The following is a 12,620-nucleotide window of genomic DNA, read 5'->3' as shown; positions in this document are numbered from 1 at the left end:
CCATGTAGCGGGAGAGATCTAGGGTTTTGACGACGGACAATGTTTTCGGCATTTTAGGGTTAGGGTTTGGGTGCTCGATTTGGGTAGAGGGTTGGGGATTTTGGGTTGTATCCTTGGAGGAGAAGATTCGTAAAGGTTTGGGTTGGAGTTTTAGTCCCACATCGGCCGTATTGTTACTGGACGCGCTTGGGATGGGGATAAAACGGGGAGGTGGGCGAACGTAAGTCCATACTTACCTGGACGAGGTCTTTGGGTGATCAATAAGGCCCAGGCCCAGGTCCGCGGCCGGCATTGCACGCAGCCGGTGCGCTGGTCTGCCATCTCCCCAAGCGGGAGAGTGGGCGTCATAATTTGTTGCTGAGGGGGTACGCGCACGCGCGGCCCCTGCCCAATTCCTAATATAAATTTATTAAAAATAATTTAGAATGTAACCAGTCCTGAGTAACAGAGGGTATGTATCTTGTATTATTCCAATATATAATTTTAGATTTCCAGAGGACTGATAGGCAATATTTTATAGATCTGTTTTTATCGAGCCCAAAATAATTCTAGCTAGCAAGTGTTAAGATTTAATATTACTTGCAAGCCGCAACCATCCTTGTGTTGCTTGGGTATTTGGGTAACAAGATGGTGTAAATTAGATAAAACTACTGTGAAATATTAAGGGGTTATTTATTCAACACTTTATGGTAAACTTGAGAAACGAATCTAAAATCTTTTTCTGGATAAATATACGATGCGCTTATCATTGGATTTGTGTCATGACGGGATTCAAAATAAAAGTAAAGATATTATAAGAAAATGGATTTGCTTCTAAAGCCTTTTTTTTTTCTTTTTTTTGATGAACCTACGATGCACTCAGAGCGGATCCTATATGAGCATAGGGCTGCAATTGTGCCCCTCAGATATAGAAATTACATTTTAAGGTATTCTAAACCTTCATTTTGCCCCCACTAAAATTTAAAAACTTTTGGAACCTATTGAGTTTTGTCCCATTTAAGTTGAAATTTTAGCCTACTTATCAATAATTTAATTTTATAATATTATATTTTAAAATTTTGATAAATGGATATATATGGGCCGCCCTCTAAGAAATTTTTTTTGGATCTGCCACTAGACGCACTTATTATTGGATTGTCATTACGGGATTCAAAATTAAAGTTCACATGTTATAAAAAGATTGATTTACTTTTAAAACCAATGGTCATTTTGCAACCGAACTAAATAAAAAATTTCTGAAATTAATTTTGATCGAAATTTCTTAATCTCAAGTTGGCAAGTTCTCTGCATGAACGTAATCTGGTTTTTTACTTGGTCTAACTTTGGTCAATAATAAAAGATATTCTTAACTAAAATACACCCTCCAGCCTACTCCTATACTTCTGCACACAAAATATGAGGTTCTTTCGGGTGGATTGTCATCAAAATTAACGAGTAATCAAGGATTCTGCAATCTTTGGGCGTCGTAATTCGTAAAGTGTAGTTTAGTTACCACTACTAAACATTTAGAGCATAACCAATCTTTGTGGTGTTTGGTCAACTAAATCACATTTAAAATCAAAATTTAATTTAACTCACCTCTAGGGGGGGAAGGAGCAAAATATTAATCCAAACCAATTTTAATTGAAAATTAGTCAAACTAAGTTTTAACTAAAACTAGTTTTTTAAAAACTAATTTTATTTATTGAGGCCAAATATGAATAGACTTACACTAATCTGATTTAGTTTATAAATTGCCACAACTGGCCTAATATATAAACCAAAAGGCATTAGATCCCAATTTTAAGGATTTTAATCCAGATATATTTATTCCAGCTAGGAACTTTTCTCTACACCAAAAAAAAATCTGATTCAAAGAATAAGTTATTTTATAAATAACAAATAAGAACGAATGACAACAAGCAAATACTTTAATTTCTGTTTGTCTAGAAATATGATCTACTTTGAAAAGAGTAAGAAAGATACAAGGCTAGTTGCCGTCACATTATTGTAGTGCACAAAATAATGTGTTAAGAGACTGACATTTTCTGTCCCGTGAAGAAAAGTTGGAAAAGGATACAAGTTCAATAGCAAAGTCGAAAGGGTATAAATTCGGTGAGAGTTTAGTCCCACATCGACTGGGGATTGAACTTGAAGAGGTAGAGATGAGCATAAAGTGAGGAGGTGGGCGTGATGTGGTCCATACTTACCTGGACGGGGTCCTTGGGTGATCAAGGAGGCCCAGGCCTAGGTCAGTGGTCTACATTGCACTTCGTAGATGCGCTGGCCTACAATCTCCCCAAGTGGGAGAGTGGACGTTATTATTTGTTGCTGAGGGGGTACGCGCACGCGCGGCCCCCGCCCAATTCTAAATTTGAAAATATTCTTTTTTTATTTTTTGTGATAATCTTAAGTAAAGCCCATACCATTATTCGCGGGGCGCATGGGGTCTAGTTTCTGGCAGCTCAGTAGACTTGACTTATTAGGGCAATGATGCTGTGGTGAACCACAATTCAGCCAGCAAGACCCAATATTTGGGCCTTACGTTAGACTTGTGAGTTTTGGGCCAGGATACTAAGCCTGGACTGAAAATGGTTAGATGACGCAATATATGGGCCTTTCATTAAACTTGGCATTTTTGGGCCAGGATAATAAGTCTGGACTGCAATTGGTTAGATGACCCAATTTATGGGCCTTACATTAGACTCGGGGTTTTTAGGCCAGGATAATAAGTCTGAACTGGAAGGTTAAATTCATTGAGAGTGTAGCAATTGGTTAGATGACCCAATATATGGGCATTACGATATACTTGGATTTTTTTGCCGGGATAATAAGTCCGGACTACAAAGTTAAACTCACTACAAGCATTGGCTTTTTGGCCAGAATAATAAGTCTGGAGTACAAAGTGAAATTCATTGGGTGCTTTTTGGGCTAGGATAATAAGAGTCTGGAATGCAAAATTCAACTCATTGCGATATCAAACAAGAATTTAGAAAATAGATCATAACCTTTTGGGCTCTTGCCCTGTAAGCTAATAAAATAATAAGTAATGTACGTACTGGTTTTGTTGTTCATGCAACAGGCCCAATTCTAATTTTGAAAATGTTTTTTCCTTCTTGGTGATGATCTTAAGCCCAGCCCTATATATGCCGGGCACATGTGGTCCAGTTTGTGGTAGTTTAGTAGTCTCGACTTATATTTGGGCCAGGTTGTTGTGGCTTTAGTGAGCCACAATTCAGCCAGCAAGACCCAATATTTGGGCATTACCTTAGAATTGGGATTTTTGGGTCAGGATATTAAGTCTGGACCACAAATGGTTAGATGACCCAAATATTGGGATTATTTGCCAGGATAGTAAGTTCGGACTGTAAAGTTAAATTCATTGGGCATTGGCTTTTCGTACTACAATAGTGAGGCAATCTTGGAATGTTTGTTGTATCACAAGCTACGATTTCGTAGCCACTTGTTACTATTGCATACTATCTTGAATTGATTATGGCAGTTTTTTTGCCAAAAGCCCCCAAGTTCATGGTCGTTTTCTGAAATATTCCCTTATTTATTTATACTAGTATAATGCTCGTGCTTTGCGTGTGAATGTAGATGTTTTAAGTTTTCAATTTTTTATTGAATAGTTAAACTATATGCTAATAAATAAAGTAGCACAATTAGATTACATAAAAAGAAACATATGAATTAATTATTATTATGTAGTTATTATAATTGAATGCTTTTATTATAAAAATTCACCCAGTGCTATCTTTTTTTAAATAAGTCCCCTAAATTTGACATTATTTTTAAATAAAACTGTAAATTCTATAAGTTTTCTTAAATATGACATTCCAATTTGAAAGTTGATAACTTAATTTTGAACTAACTACTGCATTAATCTTGCTAGTTTTTTTCCTGATATTCCCTACATAGCTACACTTAATATCTGGAGCATATTGTAATAGTTACTTCTCATTATAATTATTTAATAGGGTAAATTGCACTAAACCCTTATGAACTAGCATATTGTAATAGTTACTTCTCATTATAATTATTTAATAGGGTAAATTGCACTAAACCCTTATGAACTTTCAGCCTCTATGAATTTTCAAAACTTATAATTATTTAATAGGGTAAATTGCACTAAACCCTTATGAACTTTCAGCCTCTATGAATTTTCAAAACCACACTAAACCCCTAATGACTAATTTGTTTCAAAGAAAATCCCCAATAACTTTTTGAATTTTGTAGATAACCCCTATAAGTTAGAACAAAAAAATGGCATAATACAACATTTTGAAAGTTATTGGGAGGTTCGTGTAATTTACCTAAAAGATATTAGGGGTTTTCTACAAAATTTATTAGGGGTTTAATATGATTTTGAAAGTTCATGGGGCCTATTTACTACAAAATGATTAAGGTTCATGGGGATTTATTGTAATTTACCTTATTTAACATCATAATTCTTAGTTCAAGTAATACTATTAAGATAATTATACTATCTTTATACTATAAATATTTGTCTAACTTAATTTTTTAATTATGTACTTAAATAATTTAGTATTATAAATATTTTAGAAAATTTTATTACACTATCATTAACAATTAATAGCACTATTATTAATATTAAATAAATTTTTTGAAAGGTTAGTTTTCAATCATACCAAGTATAGATTATTCGATATCATGTAATAATCTTTGAGCAAATACTTAAAAAATATTAAATTATTTATTCAATTTATTTAATAATATAATACTAAATAAATAGTGTAATTCTTAATTTATGTGATATTATTGAAATAATTAGAATACTTATGTGATTAAATATTTATTCTATTTATTTTATTGCCCATTAAATTATAGTATAATTTTTAATAGTATTTATTAATGTATATTATATTTATATTATATTTATATTATTATTTTATTTATAATTCATAAATAATTATTATAATAATTTAATTGGTTACTACTAATAATTATGTATTTTTTATAAATTATTTTCTTATATTATTTTTAAACAATTAATAGTTATACTATTATTGATAATTATAATTATTTAGGAAGGTGAGAAGGTGCATAATTAATAAGAGGCTATATTTATTTAATGATAGGTTAATTAGAGATAATGACATAGTTATAATTTATCAAAGTTTGAGAGGGGAAAAAAGAAAATTAAATGTTTTGACACCACAATCCTCTTTTTATAGTAGTATAGATTAATGAAGATCTTCTCCTAGTTGTAATTCATGAGGAATGCCTTTTGTTGACGAAAGGAATTCCTTTGAAGATGTCTTAGTATATTTTCTGCTTTTAAATTTATTGTTCTGATATTGGTATCTCAAAGAATTCCTTTGAAGATGTCTTAGTATATTTTCTGCTTTTAAATTTATTGTTCTGATATTGGTATCTCAAATCTTGCTTATGTTTCTATCTCCTATTTTCTGCTTTTAAATTTATTGTTCTGATATTGGTATCTCAAATCTTGCTTATGTTTCTATCTCCGAGACGATGATGATTTGCCCGCTCCATTATGGGATTGGGGTTTTTGTTGTTTCCTCTTGACTTGGGGAAAACATCAACCTGAAAAAACCAGAGCAGTACAACATTTACTATTTTTAACCACAGTTTTCACAAACTCAAAACGGTTTTGGCGAACTATGTGGCAAAAATTGGGCTAACTTTCAGAAAACCCTCCTAACTTTCAACGATTATCAGGTAATCTCCCGTAACTTTTAAAATATCAGAAATCCCCCTTAAGTTTAGAGGTTATCAGAAAAACACTTAAAATTTAAGATTTTCTCATAAAACCCTCCCAAACACAACTTCTTTGTTGCTTCAGACTTTCTTCATTTCTTGTGTAATGGTGAGGTAAGCTTGGATGGGTCTGCTGCTACTTTCAGGTGATGCATGCTTGCAGCTAGGGGTGTCCATTCGTCCCGGTCCGGCCTGAAAAATCGGGCCCGGGCTAGGCAAAATCGAAACCCAGACTCGGGCCCGGGCCTGAGCGGGCCGAGCCTGGGCCTGGTCGGTTTTTTTGTTTTTCAAATTTTTTTATCCCTTTAAAATTTCAATAATACATAAAAAAATTACACAAATTTTTAATAAAAACAATAATATTATTAATCACTTAAAATTACATAAATTACAAATACAAAAAACTTTAAAAATAACAGATGATAAAAATAACTTCTTTATAAATAATCAGTAAATCATTTACGATTATAAATTTATTTCAAAATTTATCGCATCACAATAGATGAGTACATTCCAACTAGGTTGGCACCTACTCACCTATATCACTATCATTTACAACTGTTTCCAAAATAATTCATTACAAATTTTTATCTAAGAAATAAAAATTATAATTTGATGAATATTATTTACTCTTTATATCTATCTGTTAGTCCCAACTCTTAAAATTTATCTTCAATATCAGTCATTCGATCGATGCCTTATGTTCTCTTCTCATACCTCTACCAATCTTGTAAGCACATCACCGCCTGTACAGTATATGGATCTAACGATGTCCTGTGGTCGTCGATCAAACTTCCTACTGTGCTGAAGGCGGATTCTAAAGCTACCATCAAAACCTGCATTGTTAGTGAGTCACGAACCATGATGAAAAGTATAGGACATGAATCTGTTTCATATGCTTTCTACCATTGCAAAATATCTAAATTATTATTTTGACATTTAACTAAAGAAGCAGTTAAATATTGATCAATTTCAGAAACCTTCAATGATGATCCAAATTCAGATCCACCAGTTAGCTCAGCTACCAATGCATACCTATCAAAACTTATACTTTTACCCTAACTTGAGCTCGAAGAAGCCGAACCTGTAGACTGTTGTGTAGCTACATCATATTTAGCTGCATACTCATCATATAAGCTTAGAAAATAGTTTCTAATAATATTTTGATGAGTAGTAGCTGTTGACCCTATAGTTTTGATGATGATTTGTCAAACAGTTTATCGCTAATATATTCTCTAGTTTTTTGTGTTTATGTTTCTCTTTTCAGGTATTTCAACACACATCAATCAAGCGTTAAAGATTCAAGTTCATATGTGTGGATTTACCTAGGTATATGTTTGGTTTACTTACATATATTATATGATTATATCTAAGCTCAATATATGTACACTTAACACGATTTTTGACGTTTTCTATCATATAAATGATTTTTCATCAAACGTTGTTACAATAACTTTTATCTCATATTTACAGCTCTTTCATACTTCATTATATACATATAATACATACACAATATAAATATACATATTTACAAGCTTCATGTCAATTTTCATGTTCACGAAAAACAGGTTTTTTGAACACTTTTCAAAAACAGGGAGTTTTCACAAACAAAAATTGATTTTTCAAAAATTCCTTTTCAAACATGTTTATTTCATCATTTATCATTTAAAAACTTTCCCCAAAGTTTTACTATTTTTAGATTTGATTTGATATTTTTAATGAATTTTCAAAGCAGCCCCAAAACCTGTCAATATGCCATATATCAGTTTTCGGTCGACCGGTCCGGTCGACCGCCTGTTGTATTTTCCTGAGCTCATGTGTTTCGACCGCACCGGTCGACCGAGAGAACATCCAGAGACTTTTTCGGTGACCGCCGCGGTCGACCGCCAACCTTGTTTTCTCATTCTCTTGCTTTTGAGCCGGTCGACCGCCGAACTGTCAGAACTCACCAACGGCTAGTTTTGTAACAGCTGTTTTGAAACTGGTTTTTTGGTCTTTTACTTATGTTTTTGCTGTTGTATTGGGGTGCTATAAATACCCCATTGCTGCTCTTCTTCCTAATGCCAAGAAATCCAAGTTTGGTGTTTAACAAAATATTAATTATGTTTAAGAGATGTTTAATAGTTGATTTCATCAATCCGTTTTCAAGAAAAGTTTTTCTACAACAAGAAGTGGCATTCAAATCTTATTGGAATCATCTCTACTGTTCTTCTTGTTTGAGAAGTCTTCTAAACTCTTATATAGCTTGTTATCTCATTTTCATTTCATTTAGCTATATTTATTGAGTTTCATTCACTGTTATCACACACACTGATTGAGCTTAATATTTTCATACCATATAGTGTGGGTTGTGGAGTGTGATTTAGTGAGTGTGAGCTTCATTGTGTTCTCACTTGTTATTTGAGAACAAATCATTGTATTTAACTTTTATTTGTGAGAATCACTTGTAATACACTTGTACACCGAGAGAAGTGTGAGGCGAGACACGGGATCGAATCCAATAGGAGTGGCGTCGATTGACGAACCTAGGGAGAGGTTGTAATCGAGCACTTGAGGAGGATGACACGGGGTAGGTTCCTACACTTAGTGTGTAAAGTGTGATTGCATAGTGTTTGTATAGTGTGAGAGTTTTCGGTGATCTTGTAAACCGAGTGTGTAGAAGTTTCGGCTTCCAAACCGGATTGTGATAGTGGATATCTCATCGATGTGAGGAGCGGGGACGTAGGTCGTGGTGACCAAACCTCGTAAACATATCGTGTGTTTGTGTTTTGCTTAGCATATATTTTTATTCATCTTTTTGTTCATATCCATATCATATTTCTTATTGCAAGATTACATTGATCAACATAATTTTAATTAGCATTTAATTAGGATTAGATTAGCATAAGACCCTAATCACCCATCCTCTAGGGTCAAACAGTAGCAATAATAGTTTGACCATCATCAGTGTCTATAATCTATCCACCATATAAGGAATTTAACAAACTTCTAAGGCCAATATCCTTCAAACACGGATTAATAAGAACCCCCAAACCAAAAATTAGAGGAATAAGCCTAAAATATTTATTAATTTTACTTTCCGTTTAAAAAAATTATATTTCCAAATTAATCATCTATACGATATTTATTACTTTTTTAATATTTAAAATTTATAAAGCAGCTAAAGTAATGGCTGGATAATAACAGCCAGATAATAACATTGTAGCATCATAAAAAACTTGTAACATCTCTTTAAATTACTTATAATTGTACATTCATCTTTAGTAATTTTATACATACTACCAGAGCTAGAACTAGAAGCATAAAAAGCAATAAAATTATTTATAATTTCTTTATATTCTATTGCTACACTTAACATTGCATAGGTGGAATTCCATCTATGGTCAACATCTTTTGGAATCAGTCTGAGTTTTTCATTTTTTTTCTTTTATAAAATTGTTTTTGTTGGTCCTATAGTTTTGATGATGATTTGTCAAACAATTTATCACTAATCTATTCTCTAGTTTTGTTGTTTTTGTTGTTCTCTTTACAGGTAATTCAACACACGATAATCAAGCGTTAAAGATTCAAGTTCATGTTTGTGCATTCACCTAGGTATAAGTTTAGCTTGCTTACATATATTGTATGTTTATATTCAAGCTCAATATATGTGCACTTAACACAATTCCGACGTTTTCTATCATGATTTCTCATCAAACTCTGTTACAATAGTTTTTATTTCATGTTTATAGCTCATTCACACTTGTTTATATATATATATAATATATACATGATATATATATACGTATTTACAAGTCATATCTCAATTTTCATGTTCACGAAAATACAGGTTTTCTGAACACTTTTCAAAAACAGGGAGTTTTCACAAATAAAAATTGATTTTCTAAAAATTCCTTTTTAAACATGTTTATTTCATCATTTAGAAACTTTCTCCAAAGTTTTACTATTTTTGGAATTAATTTGATATTTTTAATGTATTTTCAAAATCAGTCCTAAAAACCTGTCACATGTCATATATCAGTTTGCGGTCGACCGCCACGGTCGACCGCCAACGGTTATTTTTTATAGTATACATTTTTATGGCTCGCGGTCGATCGTGACGGTCGACCGTGAATCCATCAGAGACTTTTGCGGTCGACCGCCGCGGTCGACCATCAGCCTTTAATTCCTATGCTCAGCCTTTTTGTGCTTCGACCGCGAGATTTCCACGGTCGACCGTCGATCTAATAATTGCTTTCCAACACCTATTTTTCTGATTTGATTTTCTGGGGCTGTTTTGGTCTTTTCAAGTTTGTTTTGGCTGATATTTTGAGTGGGTATAAATACCCTATTGCTGCTCTCTTTTAAAAAACTAAGTTTTGTTTTACAGTGAAGTTTTAACAAATTAAAATCTTAAGAGTGTTTAAAGAGCTGTTTAAGCGGTTTCTGATTATCTGCTTTAAAAGAAGTCTGCTATAACAAGAAGAGGCTTTTCATTTTAACTGAGGATCCTATTCTCATCATCCTCTACTGTTCTTCTTGTTTATTGAGAAGGTTTCCTAACTCATCTTTTCATATAGCTTATAATTTCATTTTTATATCTTAGCTATATTTATTGAGTTACATATTTTTTCGTTCACTGTTAACACACACACAATATTGAGCTTAATATTTTCATACCATATAGTGTGGGTTATGGGGTGTGATTTAGTGAGTGTGAGCTTCAATTGCGTTCTCATTTGTTGTTGAGAACAAACCAATGTATTTGATCTTTATTTGTGAGTATCACTTGTAATACACTTGTACACCGAGAGAAGTGTGAGGCGAGAGACAGGGTTGAATCCAATAGGAGTGACGTTGGTTGACGAACCTAGGGAGAGGTTGCATCCGAGCACTTGAGGAGGAGGACACGGGCTAGATTCCTACACTTAGTGTGTGAAGTGTGATTGCATAGTGTGAGAGTTTTCGGTAAGCTTGTAAACCAAGTGTGTATAAGTTCCGGCTTCCAAACCGGATTGTGATAGTGGAGATCTCCTCGAGGTGAGGAGCGGGGACGTAGGTCGTGGTGACCGAACCTCGTAAACATATCGTTTGTTTGTGTTTTGCTTAGCGTACTTTTTATTTGTGCTTATTCATATCATTCTTGCTCATATCTATATATCTTATATCATTCTTGCAAGAACAAATTAATCAATATATTTTTAATTAGAATTTAATCGGGATTAGATTAGCATAATCTAGTGTTGATTGCTTTTTGTTTCTTGCATATAATCATTATGGATATGTATGATGCATCTAGTCTAGGTTATGCTATTAATATTACACCTCATTTGGATATTTTCCCCTATGATCAATGGCGTGTTAGATTCAAACTTTTTTTTTTCAATCTAAACAATTCTATTTATGGGAAATTATTAAGAATGCCTATGTCGTTCCTATTTTGAAAAAATCCAAATAGAGTAAAAATGATAAAAGATTGTTTAATATGAACAAAATTTTGTTAGAATATTTGCTTAATGCTTTTTACTCTTTATTTTCTAACAAATTTGCTAATTTTAATAGTGCTTACGCCTTATAGAAATTTATTGAAGCACATGAAGGGGACTTGGAGGCTATTCAACAAGCGTTGGAAAATCCCGCTTTGAGTTCTAAAGAAACCTCATCTCCATGTACAAAACCACTAGGTGATAACCCTAGTGAGGTATGCGAGCTTGATAACGATGATATTATTACTTTTGATGAGCTTACTCTTGAGTTTGAAAAATTACACAATTGCTATATTGATGTAAAGAGTAAGTATGTAAATATGACATCCACTCATGAAACACTAGCCACTAAGTTTAATTTTATTACAAATAAAAATATAATTCTTAAAGAATACAATAAAAATTTGAGAATTAAAAATGCTAGTTTGCTTCATAAAAAATGTGATGCCATGTTAGAAGTAGATAAGTTAAAATCTATGATAAAAAATCTTGTTTATCCTACTTCTAGTAGCAATGCTTGTATGCACAATGATGAGTTGAATCAAATGAGAAAACGTATATCTATCTTAGATTCAACACTAAACACTTGTATTGCTAATAATAAAAAGCTTATGGACTTGTGTGTAAAATACAATGTTAATTCTTCTAAGAAATCTATTCACTATGCATACATGTATGACAAAATTCACAAATGTTCTACTTGCGGTCTTAAAGGCCATTTAGCCCAATTTTGTCATAATGCAAAAAAATTGACAAGCCTATTCATGATTGTGCATCCCATCAAGCTTCTTCATTTCATACACATGTACACACACATAGTGTAAATCATAAACATGCTCATGTGTATAAATATGATTATTATGGTCGTTTTGGTCATTTGGCCATGTTTTGTTTCGATTTGAAAAGAAATTCTCGTTTGCAAAATAATTACAAAGAAAAATCTATTTTTGCAAATTAACCACGTGCATTTCATTTCGGTCAACGCAAACCATTCAAACCTCTATATTGCACAAATTATAATCGTATGGGTCATGTTTACGATTTTTGTTTTGACCGTATCAGTGCACAAAATACGCCTAAACGGGTTCATAATCCTAGGGCCTTGGATTTACATGATCGGGGTCATGTCCCAAATTTTAGTGGTACCAAAATGATTTGGGTACCAAAATGAGCTTCATATCATTTGTTTTTGTTGTTTATTTTGTTTTTGTTTTGAGTATATTGGTTCTTAGGCTTAAATATTAATTATTGTTGTTTTATTAAGCTAAAATAAAATAATTTCATGATTTAAATAGCTAAAAACTTCTCATATATTCTTATATATGTATAATAAACATAAAATAAATTTTTATTTAAGACCAAATTGCATTTTTCTCAAGATCTAGTTTTTTAAATTGCTTATGCTTTTATTTTTCTCGCGGTCGACCGCTA

This window comes from Asparagus officinalis, chromosome 5 (genome assembly GCF_001876935.1).
Source record: "Asparagus officinalis chromosome 5, Aspof.V1, whole genome shotgun sequence".
Lineage (NCBI taxonomy): Eukaryota > Viridiplantae > Streptophyta > Magnoliopsida > Asparagales > Asparagaceae > Asparagus > Asparagus officinalis.
Note: the sequence above shows the minus strand (reverse complement) of the source record.